At 34.9% G+C, this 22,963-nt stretch overlaps 1 long non-coding RNA gene across 3 annotated transcripts in view; it reads right to left on the bottom strand.

Annotated features, from left to right (window-relative positions):
- Window positions 1–22,782, bottom strand: part of LOC149033376 (uncharacterized) — a 52,072-nt gene extending 29,290 nt beyond the window's left edge. For 2 of the 3 annotated variants that reach the window (XR_016179018.1, XR_016179016.1), the window contains exon 1: window positions 19,501–22,455. This is a non-coding gene — a long non-coding RNA (uncharacterized LOC149033376). Of the gene's footprint in view, window positions 1–19,500 lie in introns of all 3 variants that reach the window. The other variant, XR_016179017.1, reaches the window with a different exon arrangement.
- Window positions 22,783–22,963: the final 181 nt, after the last annotated feature.

Below are 22,963 nucleotides of genomic sequence, written 5' to 3'. Positions count from 1 at the left end.
TTTCCTCTTTCATCCCTCCGGTATCGGGGTGTAGTTCGTGCGTAAAAACCAACCCCCAAGATCTACCCTTGCTTACTTTTTCGCCTTCTTCTTCTCTCTACCAACCATTTCTTTCTTTCTTTTTTACTTTATTCTTGCTCTCTTTTACAAGTAAATACAAAGTCGAAACACGTTTCCTTGGAAGTTTCTAAATGAATTACTTAAGTAATATTTAATGAATAACAGATAAAATAGCTCGCGTATACAATTATTTCATTGGGATGATCATCGAAATTACTAATGAGAACAAAAATAGATATTTATATTTTGTAATGTACGTATATATACCTATACATACATTAAAAGAAAATAAACAATTTGAGATATTTTATTCAGGTAAAAAAGAAAAACACAAAAAAAAAAAAAAAGATTTATAAATTTTCTCGTTCAATGGAAAAATGTTGGTGAAAAATTTCGTTGAATTTTTTTGTTCTTTTTTGGTGGAGGGAAGGAGGGAGGGAGAGGGAGAGGGGTGGGGGCAGGCGGGTGAATTGCTGTCGAGAAAATCGAAGAAAGTTTCGTTCTGTACGATATTCTCGTTTAGGGAGTATCACGTTGCGAGTACGTTCGCGAGTGTCTCGCGGAAAAGCCTCGAGCGAAACCTTAACAAAAGTTTCACAGTCGAGGAATCAACGACAATAGGAAGAACCGAGCACCGGGAACGATTTAGCGCTGAATGCGGATGTGGCTAATTTTCTGGGTTGTCCACACAACCTTCCGCTTTAAGTCTTCCTCCCTTTTTTTTACCTCTCCAACAACCCCCTGTCCCCTGCTCCACCCACCTTTCATCCTACGATTTGTACTCGACGGAAATCGGATGCTCCGATCTGCTACCTTTGCTACGCCCCTATTTTATTTCCAAGATGTGACTACTACCTTCTTTTTTTTTTCTTCTCTCTTTTTTTCTTTTCTTTTTTCAAACCTTCAAACCAAAACTTCTTCAGCATTTTATAGTGGAATAATAAAGGAGAACGATTGATTTTTATTAAATGATAAATAAATACGCTAGGAAATATTTTTTTTATTTAATAATTAATAATGATTCATTTCACGCTAGTATAATATATTTATAATTATTTAATTATTTTTATTATTATATTATTTATTTAATTATATAATATATAATTAATAATTGTCCCAAATTAAAAATCGATCGTCTTAGAAAAAGAAAAAAAAGAAATAAAATTGTATGATTCTCTAATTATAAAATACAAATCCTTCTTTCTATTAATTAATTATAGATAGAAAATAATGACAAATTATTTCAATCTGTTCACGAATGTTCATATTTCATTCACATTTATTCAAATAACACGATAAAAAAGAAAAAACTAAAACTATAGATATATAAAATCAGCTTTTCGTCGATCAATCCCGTAGCTTAACATTTGAAATCTCTTCCCTCATCCCTTGCAATTAGATACATCGAAATTATTCCCCCCCCCCTCTCTCTCTCTCTCTGCTTTTTTTTATTCCTCTTCTCTCTTATTCGAAGAGATATATACACATATATATATAAATATAGCTGTATCTGTGTCTGTCTTCATTTGACTTTATTTATCCCGATGATGTACCGACAATTTGAAGAGTTTAAGGCGATCGGTATCGTCCATCCCAGAGTCGACGCTTTCTCCACGAAACGGATAAATAGCTCGTAAATAGGGGGTTGAAAGTAGTAGAGAAGGGGTGGACGAAGGAAAATAGTAGCAAACGAGCGAATTACAGAACGTTTACGTGGATATCATTTCACTTGAATGAACATGGAGAACGTAAGAGATGTTTTTTCTTTTCTTCCTTTCTTCCTCTCTCTCTCTCTCTTTCTCATTCTTCCTACGTTCAATCTTTCTCTCTTGAATTTTTTCTTATTTTTTTTTGTTTTGCAGTTGCTGATCGAATCCCGATAGAATAAAAAAAAAAAAAACCGTCCTTCAGGAAAAAGATTTCACATCCTCCGGGATTATATTGCCCTGTTCGGATCGGGGGTGGGGACCAAGTGCACGGTTTATGCTGTGCATCAGGGAACGCGGTATTATGCAGCTCAGGAATCATGCAAATTCGCATAGGCCGCCGACAGGATTATAACGAGAATAAGCTAACTTGTGATCGGGGGGGATTCGTGAGTTCGATAAAGAAAGCAAGCTTAACGAGTTATGATCGAATAATGATAAATTCTGCGAACTCTTGTTAAGCAGCTGCCGCTGTTGGCGATCGTTAGTGATCGTCTTTCTCTACCCCCTACTCTTCCCTACCTCACCACCCCCTCCTCTCTCTCTCTCTCTCTCTCTCTTTCTCTTTCTATATCTATGTATCTTTTTCTTGCTTACACCGTCTATCCGCGTCCTCTTTCTCTTTTACACTCTCTCTCTCTTTCTCTCTCTCTCTCGTATGTTAGAGTTAAAACCAGACACACACGGTGAGCTTTTTCTCGTCGCGAAAGGAGAAACGATTAATGTCTTCATGAACGCCGCAGGCGACTGACCCCTTCGAGAAAAAGAATTGGAAAAGAATGGAAAAAAGTAACACGAGAGAGAGAGAGAGAGAGAGAGAGAGAGAGAGGGAGAGAGTGAGAGAAAGAAAAATTAAAAATTGTATTTTAATTACGTCTAGAAAAGTTTATTCCATGGATGATGGACAGTGAGTAATAATATGTTACCATGGATAATTAAAAATGTAAAGAAATGAGATAGAAGTAATGATTAAGAGAATGAGAATAAGATAAAGAGAGAGAGAGAGAAAACATTTGAAATATAATATTAATCTTGTCGAGATAATGAATACGTGTGATAATGAGTAATAATAAGTTTTAAGATAAAAAAAAATAAAAAAGAGATTGAAAAAATATAAAGTGTGAACGATATCAAATTTTGATATAAAATTGAGATAATTAATGTGTAAAAAATGTGAGGATAATTAAATATAAGCAATCCTGAATAAGATACATAATTTCTGATAAGAAACACAAGTATGTTAGTAAAATAAGAAAAAAAAAAAACAATTCGATGGAGAAAAATGAAGTCATTACGTAGGAAGAATTAATGAATGAATGAGTTCACTTTTTTCGTTTACTTTCTCATCAAGTTTTGATCTCGAGTAAATCGTACGCTAATAACTGATAATCATTTCTAAGAAGATAATATCATTTACGTGTATACAACGTAATTCTTTCGCATTAATTAATGAACGAGAATATTCACATACATTAATAAAAATGTTAATTCGTGCTGCGTAAAAGAATAGGAAACAATCAAATATTTAACCAGATCACGAAGAATTATTTCGAAAACTTGGAAATCGTTTATTTAGAAACAGATAAGTTGAACAGGTAGAAAAATAAAATCTTTATTATATTCTATTTAGTTTTTAGAGAGACTATGTATTTTTGCGGTTATGTAATTTTGTATTTTACAGTTGCTATGAAGAAGTCCTAATAACAGGACGAAACGTTCAACAAGATCAAAACAATTTTTTTTTTTTGATTTATTTTACTTGTGTCCAACTTTTCTATGATACAAAGTTTTGTTTATAAATAAGAATATTCTCTCAAAATCCACCCCCGTGGGACGGGGGGGGGGAGAAAGGAAAACAGAAAAAAATGGTTTAATCTGTAAAAAAAAAAAGAAAAAGATGTTTAAAAAAAGAAAAGAAAAGGAACGGCAAGCGCAAGTCTCATTGGCGATCAGCGCGTTTTTATGGCGCCAGAAGAGCGAGAAACGCTGCATTCGTGTTTTCGTGTCGACCAGAAGGGGAGTGAGTCTTTTCTCTCTCTCTCTCTCTCTCTTTCTCTTTCTCTCTCTCTTTTCATCTTTCTCTCTCTCTCTCTCTTGATCCTTCCATCTCTCTTTCTATCTTTAACATCGAGGAAAAGGGGGAGGTGCACGGCCGGTTTTCTATTGGCCCTCACCTCAGGGGTGGTTTTTAGCCGAGCTGTCCCGAAGAAAGGAGTTCTTGCACACGCCGCCACACAAAATGTTCTCGCGCTAATGCAGCCTCGCCCGTAATATCTTTCTCTCTCTCTCTCTCTCTCTCTCTAACTCTCTCAATCTCTCTCTTTCTCTCTTCGAATATACGCGGAACCTTCTCTTCGAAAAATACGTTCGACTAGTCTCTCTCTTTCTCTCTCATTGTAAATGTGTACGTGAGCTCGAAATCCCACCCTTCGAAAAAGGGAAAGAGAGAGAGAGAGAGAGAGAGAAAGAGAGAAAAAACGTCACTCATAATGGAAACGGTCCCCCTTATGTTCTCTCCATCCTTCTTTTTATTTCTTTTTTTTTTTTACGTATCCACATATCATCATCTCTTTCTCTCTCTCTTTTTCTCGTACTCTTTTCTCCTACTCATTTCATTTCACTTTCTCTCTCTCTCTCTCTCTCTCTCTCTGTCTTTCTACGATTTTTTTTCTTTTTTTATAATTTCTCATTCTTCATCATTTATTTCTACTTTCTCTCGTTTTGTAATATTCCTATCTTCATTTAAACTCTTTTCCCTGTTCACCATTTTATATATATATATATAACTTTCTCCTTCCATTTTGTTAAATTTTCTTTCCATCTCTTTCTATCGTAACGTTTTAAAATTTCTCCCTTCCACACTCCCTCCACCTACGTCCCTTTCTCTTTCACTCTATTTCTCTTTTCTTTTTTTTTTTCTTTTTCTTACATTTTCTGGCTTTTTATCCGGTACACGATACATGCGTGTACCATTGGGAATTTTCAAAATACATATAGATATACGTATATGTATAGATATATATATATATATAGAGATTTATATCCCTATGCGTCCCATTGTTGAGGAAAGAATGGCCGGAATTTCATAGTTTCGACCATCTTTTGGTACGTTTTTACGAGAAAACGTAGCACTAGGGAGATCGTGTTTCGAGCTTTTCCCTCCCTTTTTCACTCGAGAACTACCTAAGTTCTTTCCTTCAAATCTTCTTTTTCTTTACTTCCTTTCCCTCTTCTTCTTCTACTTCTACTTCTACTTCTTCTTCATCGTCTTCTTCTTCTTCTTCATTTTTTTTTAAAACTATGCGAAAGTAAGAAAGAAAAAAGAATTGGAATAGAAAGTTAGAATAAAAAGAGAAATACAAGGGGAACTGAATAGAAAAGTTTAGGCTGTTAGTTAAGAAACTTTTACGTACACACACACACACACACACATGTATATGTATTATTATTATTATATAGGAATCGTTGACAATAGATTTGAATTATAATGATTTTCCAAAATATATAATTTAATTATTTTCTTAGAAATATTATTAACCCTTTTCTAATTGTATACAATTTCGACATGGGTATCGTAGTGGTCAGAATTTATTTATATATATATATATATAAGATTATCACGGTTTCTTGTGTGGTGACTGAGAGAACAAACATACAACGACCTGAACCATAAAAAGATTTTGGTGTCTGAGAGTGGACACTCGTTCGAAAAGGGTTAAAACTTTGCACGTTTCTTTATTATTAAAAAAAAAAGCAAATAAACAAAAAAATAATATTTAAACCACAAAGAATTATCTTGCTAAATATTTGATAGTAAAACCATTTGAAAAGTTCTTACGACGTATTTAGAGATTAGAAAAACATAACAATCTAAATCGAACGTCCATCCAAATCGTTTTTCTATCACGATAGAAAAAGTCGAAGGAAGTTTCAATTTTTTTTTTGTTCTTCTTCTTTTTCTTCTTCTTCTTTTTCGTCCGAATGCAAGATTCGATTGGTGGAACGCATAACGTATAAGAGACATCCTCTAATTTATTTAGAAGACAGCGAGCACGTCTCTCGTGCGTTCCCTTGTGATTCTAGACTCTATAGGCGTCCATTGTATATGTATTTCTCTTTCTCTCTCTTTCTCTCTCTCTCTCTCTCTCTCTCTTCTTCTTCTTCTTTCTAACGTGGAAAGAAAGGATTTAAGTGGGTGGTATCGTGACTGAATCGAACGTCAATCGTAGCTCTGGGACAGTCCACGTGAAAGCGTTGTAAAACGTTAAGTATCTACAAGCCTAGGAAAATCAATCAGATTTCAAAGCATACGTGGAGAATAAATAAGTATGTTAGGTTTGTGCAATAGTGTGTTTTTTATATTTTATTTTATTTTTTTTTTTTTCAGTATAATTCATTTGCGTTTAAATTTCTATTAAATAAAAATTATTCCCCTATTTTGCATCTATTGAAATATATATATATATATATATATATTTAATATTTTTTTTTTCCAAGCACAAGTATACGAACTTATATACATATATGTATATAAATATGTATTTTATTTTATTTTATTTTAAAGCAGTTAATTTTTATCATTTATTATTCATTAAATTAAACTCGATGCATGGGGATAAGTGGGAGCGGCGTATGTCCACGCAAGTTCGATAAATATATTTATCTTTATATCAAGATAGGTTTTTTTTTTTTAAACGAATTAATTGTAAACATTTTAATTAATATTTATTGTGTTATAACAAAATTATAATGATATCTAATTCGATAAATTAATTGAAACTTTTGTTTTAATGTATTTGACAATACCATAGATGCACATGATGCACATGATGCATTTATTTATTTAAAATATGAAAGGATTTGTTGTCTACTTATTTGACTTTGAAAAGTACGAAAGGAGGATATTAAAGAGAAGAAAGAGAATTAAAAAAAGAAAAAGAAAAAGAAGAAGAAGTAGAAGTAGAAGAAGAAGTTTGATGCTTTCTTTAGTAAAGTTTCGAATCAGACAACGAACGGCAACGACGACAAGAACAAGAAATAGTTTTGGCCATGTTCTCTTTGCTCGTTGTTATCCACTCTGGCGCGTTTCGTAACTCAAAGTGTAGCAACGAGCCTATAGATAAGAACACGACCCTTAGTTTCGCACACTTTACTTATTTTTCAAACTTTTACCGTTAGCAAAACTCTACTAAGAAGGTGCTGAATTGCGTCGGGATACTTTAGGAAAATTGGGCTAACTAACTTTTCTACTCTCCTTATATTTTTCATTTAATCATTAGACTTTGTTTTTTTTATTTTTTTTTTTATTATTTACGTAACCCATCTTAATAATTATTTAAGTTTGTAATTATATTTTTTCATTTCTTTTGTTTGTTCGTTTTTATGTTATATTATTCTATGATAAACATATTTTTAGATATAAAATTATACTTTTGTTATTTTAGAAATATTTTAAAATTAGTTACATTTAAATATATATCTGTATAATATTTTAATAAATTAAACACAATGTTATATGTATTTTACGATTAAATCTTAATAATATCAAAATATAATTCCGTGCAATTATTAACAAAAATTTCTTACGAAATTATACAATATTTCAACAGAATTAATAATTATTTCTTATTATAAAATTATATTACCAAAGAAGAATATGAAGTAGAAAATAATAAAATGACTATAATAAAACGCGAGAACAACTTCAAATGGAGTCGTAAAAATGTCTCGTAACGTAAGATTCTTACGTTGGAAGAAGCGTTACGTGGTAATTACGTTAATTCGTTCGTTCAAAAATGTAATTAACTTCTTTTTCCTTTTTCCTTTTTTTTTTTTTTTTCATAGCTTTCCACGGCTTCTCTCAAGTATTATTCATAATCACGAAACAGCATGAGCGCGAACGCGCTCGAGAATCGAGTTCCGGGAGGAAATAAGACACGACGAGACGAAACGAAACGAAACGAAACGAAACGAAACGAAACGTTTCAACCGATATTAAACTTCTCGCGTGTGTCTCCAACTCTCATCTTCCTGTCTTGATCATAGGTTAGACGTTTCCTGACTGACATGGAGACACGACGACGTCAATCCTCGTGTCTATCCTATTTTAGAAATTCACGGACCTTGTCATTATTATTCCATCCTAATGATCACTATGTGTCGACGCTTTTAGTATTATACTCTGAAAATGTTCCTTCTTTTATATTTCATTCATAATAGCAAATTTGTTTCTTTTTATATTTTTTTTTTGCGTTGTAACAACGTATACATTCATCTTCAAATTTTATATTATAATTAAATAATTATTGTGTTACCACATAAGTACAATTTTTTTTTGTTTTTTGTTCTTGTAAATTTTCTTCAAAAAATTTTTATAATACAAAATATAATTTTTCATTAAATTTATTCCATTTTAATAATGGAACTATTTACAAAATCAAATGATATCTAGTTTTCAACTTTTTCTAAATCAACAAATGTATCTTTCGTAATACTATTAATAATAATAATGATAATATAATATAATAATATAACTTTGAATTGACGTTCAGTTCTATAAACGTGTAAACTCATCGATATCTACAAATTACAGGCAGACTTTTTTTTTTTTTTTATAACAGTACACAGTAGTAGAAACATCGGTTGGTTCAGTTACTGTATAAGCCAAGATAGAATGAGTCGACGTGATCGTAAGTCTGTCATTTATTTTTTTGTCCATTTGCACAGATTATTTTCATGAACAATTTTTCGATCGATCGAACCCTATAGTCGATTTATTACTCGCTGAACATCCTATCGAGTTTTTATTATTTTTTTTTTTTTATTTTATCATACTCGAGTTAGAAAAAAAAACAATTGATGCAACTTACACGTTATATCTTTTTTTTTTTGTACCTCTCTTCCCATCATTTTTCTGAACAATTTATTTCACAAGTACTTCATAAATCATCTTTTTATTTCTTATTTATTTATTCATTTAATCGATCATTTATTTATATTTTTAAACTATTTATTGAATTTAACTTATAAAAACGTCATACGTAAAACTCTCACGTCTACTAGGGACCCTAGAAAAGACTTTTAGGATATCAGAAGGATAAGTAAAAGAAAAAAAGAAGAATAAAATAAAAGAGAGAAGAAAAGAAAAAGAAAAAAATAGAGAAAGGGCTTGACGAACGTAACACGTAGAAAAGAGAAGGGCCGGCTTGTAATCCGATCCGAAGAAATCTATGTCGATAGGGCAATAATTAGGCTGCTTACACGATGAAATGAGAGAAAGAGAAGAAATATAGAAAGAAACAGGAGTGATAAAGAGAGAAAGAGAGAAAGAGAGAAGTAAGACACGTCGGCTCTTTCTCTCAGAACCCTTCTCCTTTTCTTTCCTCTCGTCAGTGACGGCAACTAAGCCAGTAGGAAGGGCTAAAGGGAGAAAAAAAACAAGAAAGAGAGAGAAAGAGAATGAGATAGGTAGATCTTCAACACACGGAAGCACAATCAAAGAGACAGACACGTATACCAAAAATCCCTATATATATATATATATATAAAATTCTACTCACTTTTGGTACGTATTGGTCTCCATTGGTACACACCCTTTTATCCCTTTTTCGACGTACGCACCGCCTTGAATAGCTAAACTAGAGCTACCCAAGTGCAGCTTGGTTCCTTCGCGGTTTGCCACACGGATTCGTACACAAACATATAACCAAAGAAGAAGAAGAAGATGAAGAAGAAGAAGAAGAAGAAGAAGAAGATGAAGTTATGGTGGTGGTGGAGTAGGAGGGGGAGAGGGAGGAAGAGAAACGATCTCTGCCATCGCCCATACTTACACACACACATACACACATTTAAAAATAATCTTGCGACGTTCTTATGTGTGTGAGTGTGTGTGAGCTGCACTTTATATTAGTGTAAGTAAGTTGAGAATAAAAGAAAGAGAGAGAAAGAGAGTATGTATAAGGGATGGGATGAGATGGGAGGGAACGGAGGGGTGGACTTTTGGGTATAATGGCGGCTTCGGCACAAGGACCCCCAAAAGAAAGCCATAGATATCGCATTGCACGGCAGGGACTGACGGGACAAAACAACTCAGGCCCATCGACAATAGGAGGGACGGGAGAGAACAGAGAGGGAATGAGAGAGAAGGATGGTAAAACTCGTAGAACGGATGACAGAGAGGGTGGATGGGTGGAGGCTAACGTCAAAAGAGATAGAGTGAGTGAGTGAGTGAGAGAGAGAGAGAGAGAGAGAGAGAGAGAGATGGATAGGGTTGAATTCATGTTACGTTTAGTTAAGAGATAAAGAGAAAGCGAGAGAGAAATATTTTGGTGCCATCTCGCGTGCCAATTGCTTGTTAATTAATTATCTTCGTTACTTTTATTATTCAACATTTGTCAAACTAATTCATTTATATTTAATTATATATGCGCGTGTATAAATGGATCATCACGATTCGTGTAACGTTTAAATGCAAAATTGATATTGTCAAGTCTTATTTTAATTATTGAATAAAATCATTACTTTAACACTTACTCTATGAGAAAATAATTGTTTATATTTTCTATACAAATCTACAAAATTATGGAATAAGGAGGAGTAATAGGATGACAAATTTGTCTTATTTTCTTAATAAATAGAAATAAATATTTGATCTTATTAAATAACTAAAATGTGATTAGATTGAGTCGTTATATTTTCATAATTTTAACAACATTTTCAAAAACTATTCCTTTATTTAATTAATAACAAATTAAAGTATAAATAGGGGGGAGAAAAAAAGAAAAGAAAAGAAAAGGACATCGACTTTAACTCTTTTTTTTCTTTCTCACGAAAGACATCGCTATCGTCACTAATACTATCTCGGTTTTATTATATTTAGAAAACCTTATCGTGTCCATACCAAGAAAAACTATAGTTTCGCTGCGTTACTTACCTTTTTTTTTTCTTTTATTCTTTCCTCTCTACAATATTTTTTTCTTTTCTTTCCTTATTCGACGATTGCATATCGTCGTCGAGTGAAATGATTTCATTCTTGCCAATGCGTATGGTGGTTATATGGTTATGCATATGACGATGACGACAACGACGACGACGATGATGATAATGATGATGATGATGATGATGATGATGATTGCGATGACGACAGTCTCAGCAAGGGACATTGACTGTTCTTAGAGAATAAATGAATAATTAAAGTGTGTAATAGCATATAGTACTGGGTATGTGATATCTATACGTTGCTGGAAATGTCCTTACGATCTAACATCTAAGAGTTATTAAATAGATAGATAGATGGATGGACGAGACCAATAATTATCTTTCTCTCTCTTGCTCTCTCTCTCTTTCTCTTGGAAATTAATAATAATCTTTATCGATTCTTACTAAGTTTATTTTCTTAGAACAAGTGTATAAACTGTACGAATGAATTCTTTGCTATCAAAGTTAATCAGAAAACCATTCTGTCGTAAGAGGATAATTTAATGTTAATTAATTAATCATTTGTAATAACTAATTGTAATCAATAATTTAGATTGATATTTAATACGATATTGTTTTTGAACACTACGAGATATAAGTGAAAGTTTATTAAAAAGTATAATTACCAAGTATCATGTGTACAAATGAATATGTAAAAAAAATCACGTGTTTGTCTCGTAATATTATTATCAATTTATAATAATCAAATCTATAATCAATGTTTCTCTTATAAATAATGTATTTATTATATTATTTAACACACAAGAAAATAATGCAATGAAGACGATAATAATATGAAACATTGAAATAAGTGTAAGAATTTCGAATAAAAGATTTCTATAATTTATATTTATAAATATGATATTATACAAAAATACGTATAAAATACATATTAAAAAAACAAACAAAACAAGAAAAAATATATATAATATAATAATACGATCGATCGCAAACAACTTGTGTCAGTTATGCGCTTAAAGGCGAAGCGTCGGACATGGCGGCACGAAAGGCGATTTGTCATTCGCGAAATAACTCGAACGTTCGCTCCTTCTCGAGTAGGTATTACGTTTAATGCTCAACACGATCAATTTCACCTTCCAAGTGTAACGTAAGCACGTATTTGCAAGAAATACAGGGAGAGAAAGAAAGATATGTGTATATATATAAATAATGATAGATAAAGTGAGTGAGTGAGTGAGTGAGTGAGAGTGTGTGTGTATGTGTGAGAGAGAGAGAAAGAGATAGAATGTGCGCGCGTGCTCATAGGCATCGTAACTTAATCGATAAGTCGCATTTAGACCTCTCACCCCACCTCCCCTATCTTCTCTAAGTATACGATTTCTATTTCTAGATATATAGATATACACTAGACTAGGAATAGTTAATGACGTTCGCAACAGACGTATATTGAATATATATATGCACGCAAACACACATGCCAATATCCGATTTGATTCGTCGAAAGCAACGCCGACAAATTCTCTCTCTCTCTCTCTCTCTCTCTCCCTTCCAGTTTGTCTCATTTTCAATTTAATTTCATGTTGATTTTCATCAAGAAGTGAACACACACATACACATACACACACACTATCAATTCGATTATTTTAATATCTACTAAATGGTAATTTGATATGGATAACGTTTAAATGTTTCATCGAATTTCCGATGTGTCAGTTTTGTTTCATTTTCAATTGGATTTACTGTAAATTGTATTTATCAAGGGGGTGTATTATATTTTAAGTATATCATCCGATTTTCATACTTTGTTCGATTTAAAACGATTTGTTAAGTATCTTTATGGGATTAATTCGATATAATATGTTTGTTTGTTCTTTTTCTTTTTCTTTTTCTTTTTCTTTTTAAACTCCCGGATAATATTCAATATTATAATAAATAAAATAATATTGTGGGATGATTATGAGAAAGAATATTTTGAAAATAATTAACACGTTAAATCTCTCATCGATTGATCAACGTTTTATTTAAAATCATGAAACATAATATGATCTCACATGAGATAAATTTGAAATCATTTTTAATCGTTTCGCCGACACATACTGCAATGTAATTTAATATCTATAGTGAATATTAATTTGACTGTATTATAAATAGTTTAGAATTATATTGAAAATCAACATTTTTTTTTTTTTACACAAAGCCACAGAAACGCATGGACGGAGTATCCTAGTAATTATTATAAAAGGTGTGAACAAGAAAATAGGAAAACAAAAAAGAAAACAAAAAATAGTAAATCATTGAGATGTTATAACGATCGAAAATTTTCATGATAAAAAAGACATAATTCAGTTGGATTGATCGAAATCCATTGTGCGGAGGAGCAGAGTCCCGTTTACCGAAACTATCAATTGATGCCGTGGCACAAACAACGCCGTACGGCGTAATACACACACGCAGCTGCACCCCCTCCCGTGAACATCGCAATCCAAACAGAGAACGGATATATCTTCTCGTTCCTCGTTCGTCCATCTGTCGTTGTGTAACGGAACACCGGCTAATAGTATTAGAAATATATATATATATATACCTATGTAGTTCTGTTATATATATTTCTCTTTCTCTGAGTATGTATTTCTGTGTACGCGAACTAAACTACCCCTGTGGAAGCACTCGATCGAAGAACCCCTATATGCCTTCTTTCCTTCTTCGTTTCTCTCCCAAGCACGTAGATTACGTCTGTAAATGCCCCCTTTCTCGCGACCGTACCTCTCTCTGATCCGCTTTCTTATTTTTTTTTCTTTTCCTTTTACTTTACTTTTCCTTTCCTTTCCTTTTCCTCCTTCTGGCCTCTACCATCCTCCTCCTCCTCCTCCTCCTCCTCCTCCTCCTCCTCCTCTTTCCATTTTTCCCTTCGAAATCCACTAAACGAGGTGTACACTTTTTATTCATTTTTCTTCCTGAATCATAGAAACCGTTTGCTCTTTTCTTCTTTCTTCTTTCTTTTTCTTTATCTTTTCTTTTCATTTGCTTTAATAAAATATTTTGTTGAAAGTTGTGCGTTGAGAATAATTCGTGAGATGATTGTTAATCAATAATTATAATATGTATTTATTTTGTTAAAAATAGTGGCTTGAAAAATCGATAAGAAATATTATAGTCGATTGATATTATCTCCTACGGGTTATTTTATTATAGTAAGAAGTATCTCGAGTGAATTGACTACTTCGGCAAATTGAAAGAAGATCATTTCATTTCTCTTAAGAGAACGATCATTTCTTCTAATAAATAATACCAACCCGTAAAACGCGTAAGTGTTGGGTGTGGGTAGGTTGCTTCATCGAACGAACCAAATAACTATATCCATTTGCTTTAATATTTTCGATGGTTCTCTCTTTTTTTTTTTCTTTATTCTTTTATATTCAGTAGAAAAAAAAAGTATTTTACTTTCTCGTTCATATAAAAATCAGTATTTAAATAATAGAATTAATCCATTGATTGGCAGACATATTTAGAACGTCTTGTGTCTTGGGCGACTTGTCTCAAGGTTTTATTTTAAATTATACATATAAAACTTTACTTAAATGTAATAATATTAACTTACTGATATAATATTGTAATTGATCATTAATGTTTTTTACACCATATCAATTTGTTTGTTATTCAACCTTTTATAATAATTCTTAACTCTAACAAACCATTTGTAATAATTAATCTAAAATTGCAGTACACACATAATACAAGATAGCTCGTAGTTGGTAGTCAATGGGTTAAAACAGAAAAGAAAAAAAGAAACGAAACTAAGGAAAGCCAAAAATTTGATGTGGGGGAGGAATTTTTATGAAGATAAAATTGTTAAAAATTAAAAAAAAAAAAAAGAATGAAAAAGATAAAAAAAAAAAATCAAAAGAAATTAGCAAGAACAAACTAACAACAACTCGATTTAGTATTCGACTCCTTTCAAGAGGGTTGCTAACTTATCTCTCGCGTGTTTCTGCAAACGTCTTGCGAATCGTTGCTAGTTGCCAGGCGCGAAGTAGGGGTGGGGTGGAGGGGAAAGTTTGAGAAAAAGAAACAGAGAGAGAGAGAGAGAGAAAGAGATAGTAACGTGCAACTGACAAACCCTCTTCTCTCATTCGCGTTCTATCTCACAGTCTATCCAAACCCTCCCCCGTAAAAGCAAGGAATAAGATAGAGATAGAAAGACGGGTTCACAGAAACGACGAGAGAGAGAGAGAGAGAGAGAGAGAGAGAGAGAGAGAGAGAGAACGGCTGGTGGACAGAGAATTGGAAAGTCGTGACGAGCTCGGAAACAGGAGCAGGCGCCGTGGAGACGGCAGAGATCCTGCCTTTTTGTTTGTCTGTTTGTTTGTTTGTTCCGGGCGTTTCGTTACCGCGTTGGTTAGCTACTTCACTCCCTTTTCTACCATCTAACCATCCCCCTTCTCCTCCTCCTCCTCCTCCTCCTCCTTCTCCTCCCCCTTTTCTATCATTCTCATACACTTCTCTACACCCTCTCTTAACCTTCTATCTTTCTTCCTGTCCTTATTTATATCTTCCTCTTTTTCTCTCTTTTTTTTTTCTTTTTCTCTGTCTTTCTTTTCTTGTATTTTTCACCAACTTTATCATTCTCCTTCTTTTTTCGTGTATTTTTGTTTTTTTCTCTTTGACTTTCCGTCTTTTTCTATAGTCCTTTTTTCTTTCTACCCCTTTTCCACCACCTCCCTGCTTTTTTTTCTTGTTTTATACAGGTAATATTTTAATAGTAATCTTTTTTTCAAACATTTTCTCATAGTTTTCTCTTTAATTTGAATGGTAATACCTTTTTTGTTTGATAGATTTTAATATTTCAAAAGATACGTCACGTTTTTATCAGTTACAATTCGTATGTTATCTCATAATTGTTATCATAGTTTTCTTTTTGATTTGAACTGTAATTTTATATTCTTTCTTTTTTGATAAATTGCAATATTTTAAAAGATACGTCACGTTTATTAGTTACAATTCTCATGTTATATTTTCGTGTGTCAATACATTTACGGAAATATAATATAACTCTCTATGACACGATTCGTTTGGATGTTTATGCGAAATAACAACAAGAAGTAGTAGCTATCACGCAACGTTCATTACTGTCTCGATTCTTCTACTTTTCTGACGAATCACCGAGTTAATTCTCCACGTGTTCTCGAAGAGTTAAGTATATTATTGAATATATCGGCACGCGAGTCTGGATGGAAAAAAAAAAAAAACAAAAAAATAAAAAGAAGATTAATGTCTCTCAAAAAGTATTACATGAGAACACAATAATTACAATAATTCTCTTTTCTCGTTTAATCTTGCTCAAATTTAATTAAAAATGATTCGTTATAAAAAGAAAAAAGAGAGAGAGAGAGAGAGAGAACAAAAAAAAGAAAAAGAAAGATCGAAAATCCCGAAATAATGATTAATCTCTATCTCTTTTTTTTGTCTTTTATTTGTTCTATTTTTTTTTTCGATCGAATTATATCATCCTCATCAAATTTGATCTAAAATTAATATTTTACCTGTACGTTTTATTAAATACTAATTCCTTCTTTTTTTTTTTTTACAATAACGCAATCAAATGAAGTACATTAATTTGGTATAATAGAATTTACTAAGAAGTAGTTATAAAAATGACAATAAAAAATGATGAGAATTTTCTTGAAGGGCAACAACAAAAAGATAGAAAGAATGAAAGAGAAAGAGAAAAAGAAAGAGTAAGAAAATTTAGAAAAGAAATAAGGAAAGAAATAAAGGATAGAAAGAGGGAGTGACTGACTCGTGAGCTAACTCTCGTCACGCACATGCTGCAACGACCTTTTGCATCAAAAGCTTTTGTTTATGGGCCGAGAAGATTTATAGGCTGCACAGCGATGTGTACATATAGCATCTTGCTACGCTCTATCCGTACCGAGATCTCTCCTCGAAATGTCGTCAGCGTCCGAGCAAGTACTATACACCCTCTTTTCTTCTCTCTTTCTATATTTTCAAACCCAACCAACTCCTCTTGGATTAACTTTTATACATGAAACATCTTACTTTATTTTGTTACATTGTTTTTTTTTTCTTTTTAACTCAAAATACTTTTCTAAGAAGGAAAGTAACATTACGCATAGTTACGTTCATCTAATAATTTCAATGTTTATATTTTTAGGAATTTTGTAACCTTTTAGGCACGACGCACCACTATAATGGTTTTTAAATATGATCAAGCTTTGAATTTTCTTTATCGAGATTTCAAATTCTTTTTGTTTTTTGTATCCCTGATGCAACGTACTAACTCTCCCATATACCGACATACGTAAACACGTGATTTGAAAATAGTAAAAAGCTAGTACGTTATTATCTATCCGCCTACATTGTCCAAGGAGCGTTAACGGTCATACAATTGTTTTCAAGCTGGTCAGTAAGAAAACCACGGGGGGGAGAGTTGTGTTGTTCAATAGACGTACTTACATACATACATACATACTTATATGCATGCATGCATGCATGCATGCAGCAAGTTAGGTACTCGGCGACGGAAACATTCCTGAGTGAGAGAGAGAGAGAGAGAGAGAGAGAGAGAGAGAGAGAGAGAAAGGAAACGTAAGCTAATAAAGTAAGATTTACAGAGATGCTAAAGTGTAAAGGAGAAAAATAAAAGATGATATGTGGAATACACGAATGATTCTCACAAACTCGTCATAACTCGGTAGTTTATGAAGTTGTCGTAAGAGAGACGTTTGAAAGATCTCTCGATCGATTTTGGTACGGTTAAACGTGCTTATAAGGCGCGATAAATTCATCCTTTCTACTCTTGGAACGCGGCTTATCTCTGACAAAAGCGAAAGAATTTGATCGTGGAACGTAGAGAAGAAATATAACAACTTTTAGCTATGGAATCGTCTGTGGTGTAACTCATAATGCAACTTGCTGAGATTCGCCAGGCGTCGCTCTCCATCGAATATAACCGGTCGTTCGATGTGTCTCCATATTTAGTAACTTACATTTTATATCAGAGAAACACGTGGAATATTTTTCTTACTTTCCTTCTGTATATATCTACACATTTTTATAACACATTATTTTTATTACGTTCGTTTTCTACGTTCCAGGTTAATAACAAAAAAAAAAAGAGATTATAAACCAATATTAAATTCAATTTTTTTTTTTTTCAGGACAATTTGAAGATTTCCAAAATGGTACAAGGAACACGTATCATCTACAAAATTTACCTAGCTTTGCAAGTTGTATTTTAAAAGGTCGCTAGAATTTACTAATACCATTTTCAATATTTTAGGTCAATCTGAAGATTGTCAATCAAAAGAGTTTGAGGATTATCAATTAGTAAGTAGATTTTAAGATAAAAAAGGGACAATTAAGTAGTTGATTATCCAATTAAATTCAATCATTATTACTATTGCGTTCTACCAAAAAGGAAACTGATCAGTTTATTTTTACGTTGTCTTTGTAGGCCAAGAATTATACTATTTTTCTAGAGGAACTGAGAGAGAAAGATTGTACACTTGGAATAATCGCCCGCATAACATGGTCAATATGAGAACAATGACCAAAGGAGAGAGAAAGAGAAATAGGATGTTTCTCTTTTCGTCGTCTTTGTAAGTCTTGCAGAACTATGATTACATTTAATAATCTAACAATAAGATTCGTAATTAATCGCGAGAGCCCTGATTCTAATTTGGGCTTATCATTATCATGGGAACTAGTGCTAAAAGAAAAGGAAACACTTTCGAATTAATTGTCCTTTCTTAGACCCAACCATGATCAATCAATTTTTAATCCTAATTTGTGTTCATAATATTTTCGAATTAACAGCAAATTAAGAAAACGTTGAAAAATATTATATATAAATTTTGGACTTCTTTTGCAAGCTCACAAAAATTAAAACAAACTATCTTCGTATTTTCAAATGAACCCTTCAATAAATCCTAACAAAATGATTACTATACCTCAAACAAAATATTCTAAAAGTCTATACCATCCAAAAATACAGAGTTCTTTCGAAAAACCTAAAAAATAATTGCAAGAAGACTATTTCCAAAATAAAATCCAAAATTAATCCCGAATCCATCCCTTATAATTGGACCAAAATAAATGATAATTACAAATTTAATATTCCAAGAGTAAAATACCTCAATACGAGTAATCATTTTTTTAATAAAAAAAAAAAACAAAACAAAAAAAAACATGAAAAAAGGAAAAAATAGAAAAAAATTGTCTTCGTAATTCTCCGTCGGATTTCGTGTCCGAAAACGTGCTACCTTGAACGTGGTCGCGGAACGAATGCCATAGGACTTTCCGTCTTCGTCTGACTACCCCCACCATGTTGATTTGCCAAGAGCTTGGTCGCCCGCGCGCGCGCGGGCCCGTATTCGATGCGAATCCACGCTTGGAAAGGGGCAACTATCCCCGTTTATCGCGCTTCCTTTTTGCTGGTGGGGGAAACCGTCAGTCACGTGGGCGGCGCCATATTTGAGCCACGCCCAATCGCGTTGCCCCTTTACCAGCCCGGCGCGCTCGTCAAATGTTTTTCGTCGCGGATTATGACGCGATCTGCGCGATTATGACCACCTCTACCTCTACCTCTTTCACCATCTCCTGCTCTCTCCCTCTTTCCTTCTTTCTCTCTGATTTCCCCTTCCACGCCACATTCAGAATATACTTTCTCTCTCTCTCTCTCTCTCTCTCTTTCTCTTTCTCTCCCTCTCCTCTCTCTACCTCTTTTCACATTCTAGATTCTTCCTTTTACTCCTCTCTTTCTCTTTCTATTGCTTACCTCAGCAAGCTTGAATTTGTTCTCTCTGTCTTCTTTCAACAGCACAACCCGCTTGGCTAGGTCGTTTTCTGCTACGACGTTGGACGTGTATGTAGAGGGCATCTAAACTACCCCCACCCTTACAGCCCTTTTTCTCTCTCTCTCTCTCTCTCTCTCTCTCTCTCTCTCTCTCCTCGTTTTGAACGTATTCCGTGCGCGACGAACGCACAGAATACCCGATCTCATCCACGTTTCCCTCTTCCTCTCTTTCCCTATCTTCATTTTTCTTTTTTCTTTTTTTTGTTATTTGCTTTTCTTTTTTTCTACTCTTCTCCGGCTTCGAATAGAAACTCTCGGGCCTTTTTTCCGAAGGCTACTACTACCTTTGGATCGTGTAAAGACCAGCTACTCTAACGTGGCATCGATCGCCACCGTTCAACCTCATCCTCTTTGCCTCTGAGTCGTCTCAGTCCCACGATGTTCTTCTTCTTTCCTTCGATCTTCCATCACAGAGACAGAAAGAGAGAGATGGAGGGAGAGAGGGAGAGAGGGAGAGAGAGAGAGAGAGAAGTAGGGATGAACATGGATAATCAATGACAGTTGGGCAAAGAAAAAATCTCGCAAAGATCATCAGAATGAAGAGGAAGAGCTGGAAAAGAAGATCATTTAAAGTGGTTAATCAAGAAAATTGAGATCATCAGATACTGTTGATCAAGAAGAAGAGAAATTGAAAGTTGGAGATCATCGGAATCACTTGGTCAAAGAAATGAGAAAGAAAAGAAGCTGATCAGAATCACTTGGTCAATGCAACGAGAAAGGGAAAGAAAGAGAGAAAGAGAGAGAGAGAGAGAGAGAGAGAGGAGAGAAAAGGAGATGATCAGAATCACTTGGTCCAAAGAAATGAGACAGAAGGAGATGATCAGTGGTAACTGGTCCAGAGATAAAAAGAGATAGAGACTGATAAGGAGCTATAGAAAGAGAAATACACGTTTAAGAGACCCCAGTTTGTCAGGATAGCTTGCTGATTGGATGGACAGCTTTCTTTCTTACGATATTCTTAGCCTTCCCTTGACGCGTGAACGAGAATTTAATGGTGCGGATCGGTGAGAAAGTTTTTCCGATGGAATGATTTACGCGGTTTTGCTCTTAACGATCTCAGTAACTCTTTCTCTCTTTATCCCCATCTATCTTTACGCGCCTCACGTGAGAATGAGAGTGCAGGACAGAGAACGAGACTGGATTGAATGCAGCAAACTCGTTCAGTCTTTACTCGGAAACCTTTTTAGTTCCAACGATATTGCATTGTTTCTCAGGATCATTGTCCAGTCCAGGTCGACATACTTTTTTTTACCACGTTACGTATCAACAATAAATATGTAAGTATATCGAAGGAAAAACCATAGTAGGGTCAACATTGTAGCTTAAATAACTGGACATATTCTGTTCGACGATTCAGCATTATCAAAATTCCAAGCACAGCAGCGTTAGGAATCGACTACGTTACACCAACTTTATTTCCTAAAAAATAACTTCTTAACCATAAGGATTAGCACAATATTTGAAAAATAGAAAGACAAATAGACAGAGACAAACGGACAGGGATACAAGCAGAAAAAGAAAAAGGGAAGAAGGCTAAGAATAAAGAAAGAAGTTCAATCGGTGGATCTGTTCCCGACGGCCAAGTCCTTCACAATCTCGAAATTCTCTTTTTTTATTCCCCAGGTCTCTCCCCTACTTATACCCATCTCTCTCTTTCTCTCACCCTCCCTTTCCCTTCTCTCTCTCTCTCTCTCGTGCTCTCTCTCTCTTACTCTCTCACACATACACACATTTTCCCTCCCTCTAGCTAAACGCGTTCTCGGGAATCGTCCTTACTCTCGCACGGATGGAAAAGCTTTCGCGGATTTGGCAACACTGCGACGCGATGTTGGGCGTCTCAGCAACACTCCGCGGCGCGAAGGACGAACGACGAGGAGGTCTCGGCAAGTAGAAAAAGTCGTGCTCGACGTAACGTCCGTAGCAGCAAAGCTGATAGTGGTGTGCTGGTGGTGGTGACGTCAGTTAAGAGAGTTGTTCCGGGGTGGGATAAAGTGGGCGGAACTAACGGCGGGGAAGGCAGACGCGGAGGAACATGAAAGGCGCCGGGTGAATAGCCCAAGAGTGGGAGCACCTACGCGAGAGACCGTTGCTGAACTTAACTCCAAGAGTGGGGGAACCCAATAGGCGGAGCTAAAAGCTTCCCCTCCGTTCCTCATTTCCGTACATGTTAAACGCGAGCCAATACGCTTGACAAAGACAGAAAGATGGACAGACAGAGAAAGAGAGTTTCGCATTGCTGGGTCGTGCGAATTTTGGCACGATTAAACTTTTCAACCGAGTTTCCACGGAAAAGGCAAGCCAACCAGCCACCCAGTCAGTCAGCCAAGCCGCAAATAAAGTTTTTTCAATGTCAGCTTTTCAACCTGGAATGAAGATCAAGCAAAATAAACTCTTCCTGAACACTTCTATTGTGAACTTGGAATACTTTCTTCCGTTTACTGGTTTCGAAATACATGATCTTGAAAATTAGCTTTCTAAACGTGATCAGGATAACAAGGTTATTACTTTTACATGTATACCAAAGAAGTAGTCCAAGATACAAGATATCGTTGCAAAATCGATGTATCGGTACAAATACGAAGTAATCTATCAATAAACGAATGTCTAATTTTCATCCAAAATTATCAAGAAATCTTAAAAATATTCCGGGAAAAAAATAAGATCATTTGAAAGTACATTAGTAAATTGAAGGATTGGGAAGAAGAACATCGAAGGTGTCCTGCACGCTCAGCGTGGTTTTCTTCCCTTCCCTCGTAACTGCCCCCGCCCACTCCGGGGTGTTAATGGGCGTACTCGCGGTTAACACCCTAGCTGGGAAGATAGTGGGGGGATTGGAATACCCCACTCTCGCCTTTTGCTTGCGTCACCAGGATAGATCCTGACGACAACTCTCCTCGAGTTGGCGGTAGGAAGAATAACTTGTGCTGGTCTCGTGTTCTCTTGGAGAAAGATCAGAAAGAGAGAGATAGAAAGGGAATAATTTGAAGATAGAAAGAGGAAGAGTGGGAGGAGTAGGAGCGGGCTTAGGCAAGGGAAGAGAAGGGGAGCGTCGGAAAAGGCGTCGAGAGCAACGCCGTTCGGATTGGCGTTCCGGCGCCAATCCGAGCTAGGAGCGCTCATTATCGCCCAACGGCTGGTCAGGAGGAGAGAGAAAAGGTGCCAGCACGTTTCCCCACCTTCTCGCTCGAGTGACGCGCCACCGTATCTCCATCCCGGTCTTACCAAGGGAAAAAGGTGAGGGTAGGGTGATGGGAAAGTATATGTGAGGCTCGCGCGCGCGCGTCCCGTTGAAATGCAGCTGGTGGGGATGGCAAAGTCCCCACTACCTAGGCCCAAGGGACTCGCTCCGTAGCTCGGCTAACTCGTCGCCGTTGTCGTCGTTGCC

Source organism: Polistes dominula, unplaced genomic scaffold, assembly GCF_049000335.1.
Source record: "Polistes dominula isolate Pdom_NZ unplaced genomic scaffold, Pdom_raw_medaka contig_27, whole genome shotgun sequence".
NCBI classification, from domain to species: Eukaryota; Metazoa; Arthropoda; class Insecta; order Hymenoptera; family Vespidae; genus Polistes; species Polistes dominula.
This window is presented reverse-complemented; position numbering and strand designations above follow the sequence as displayed.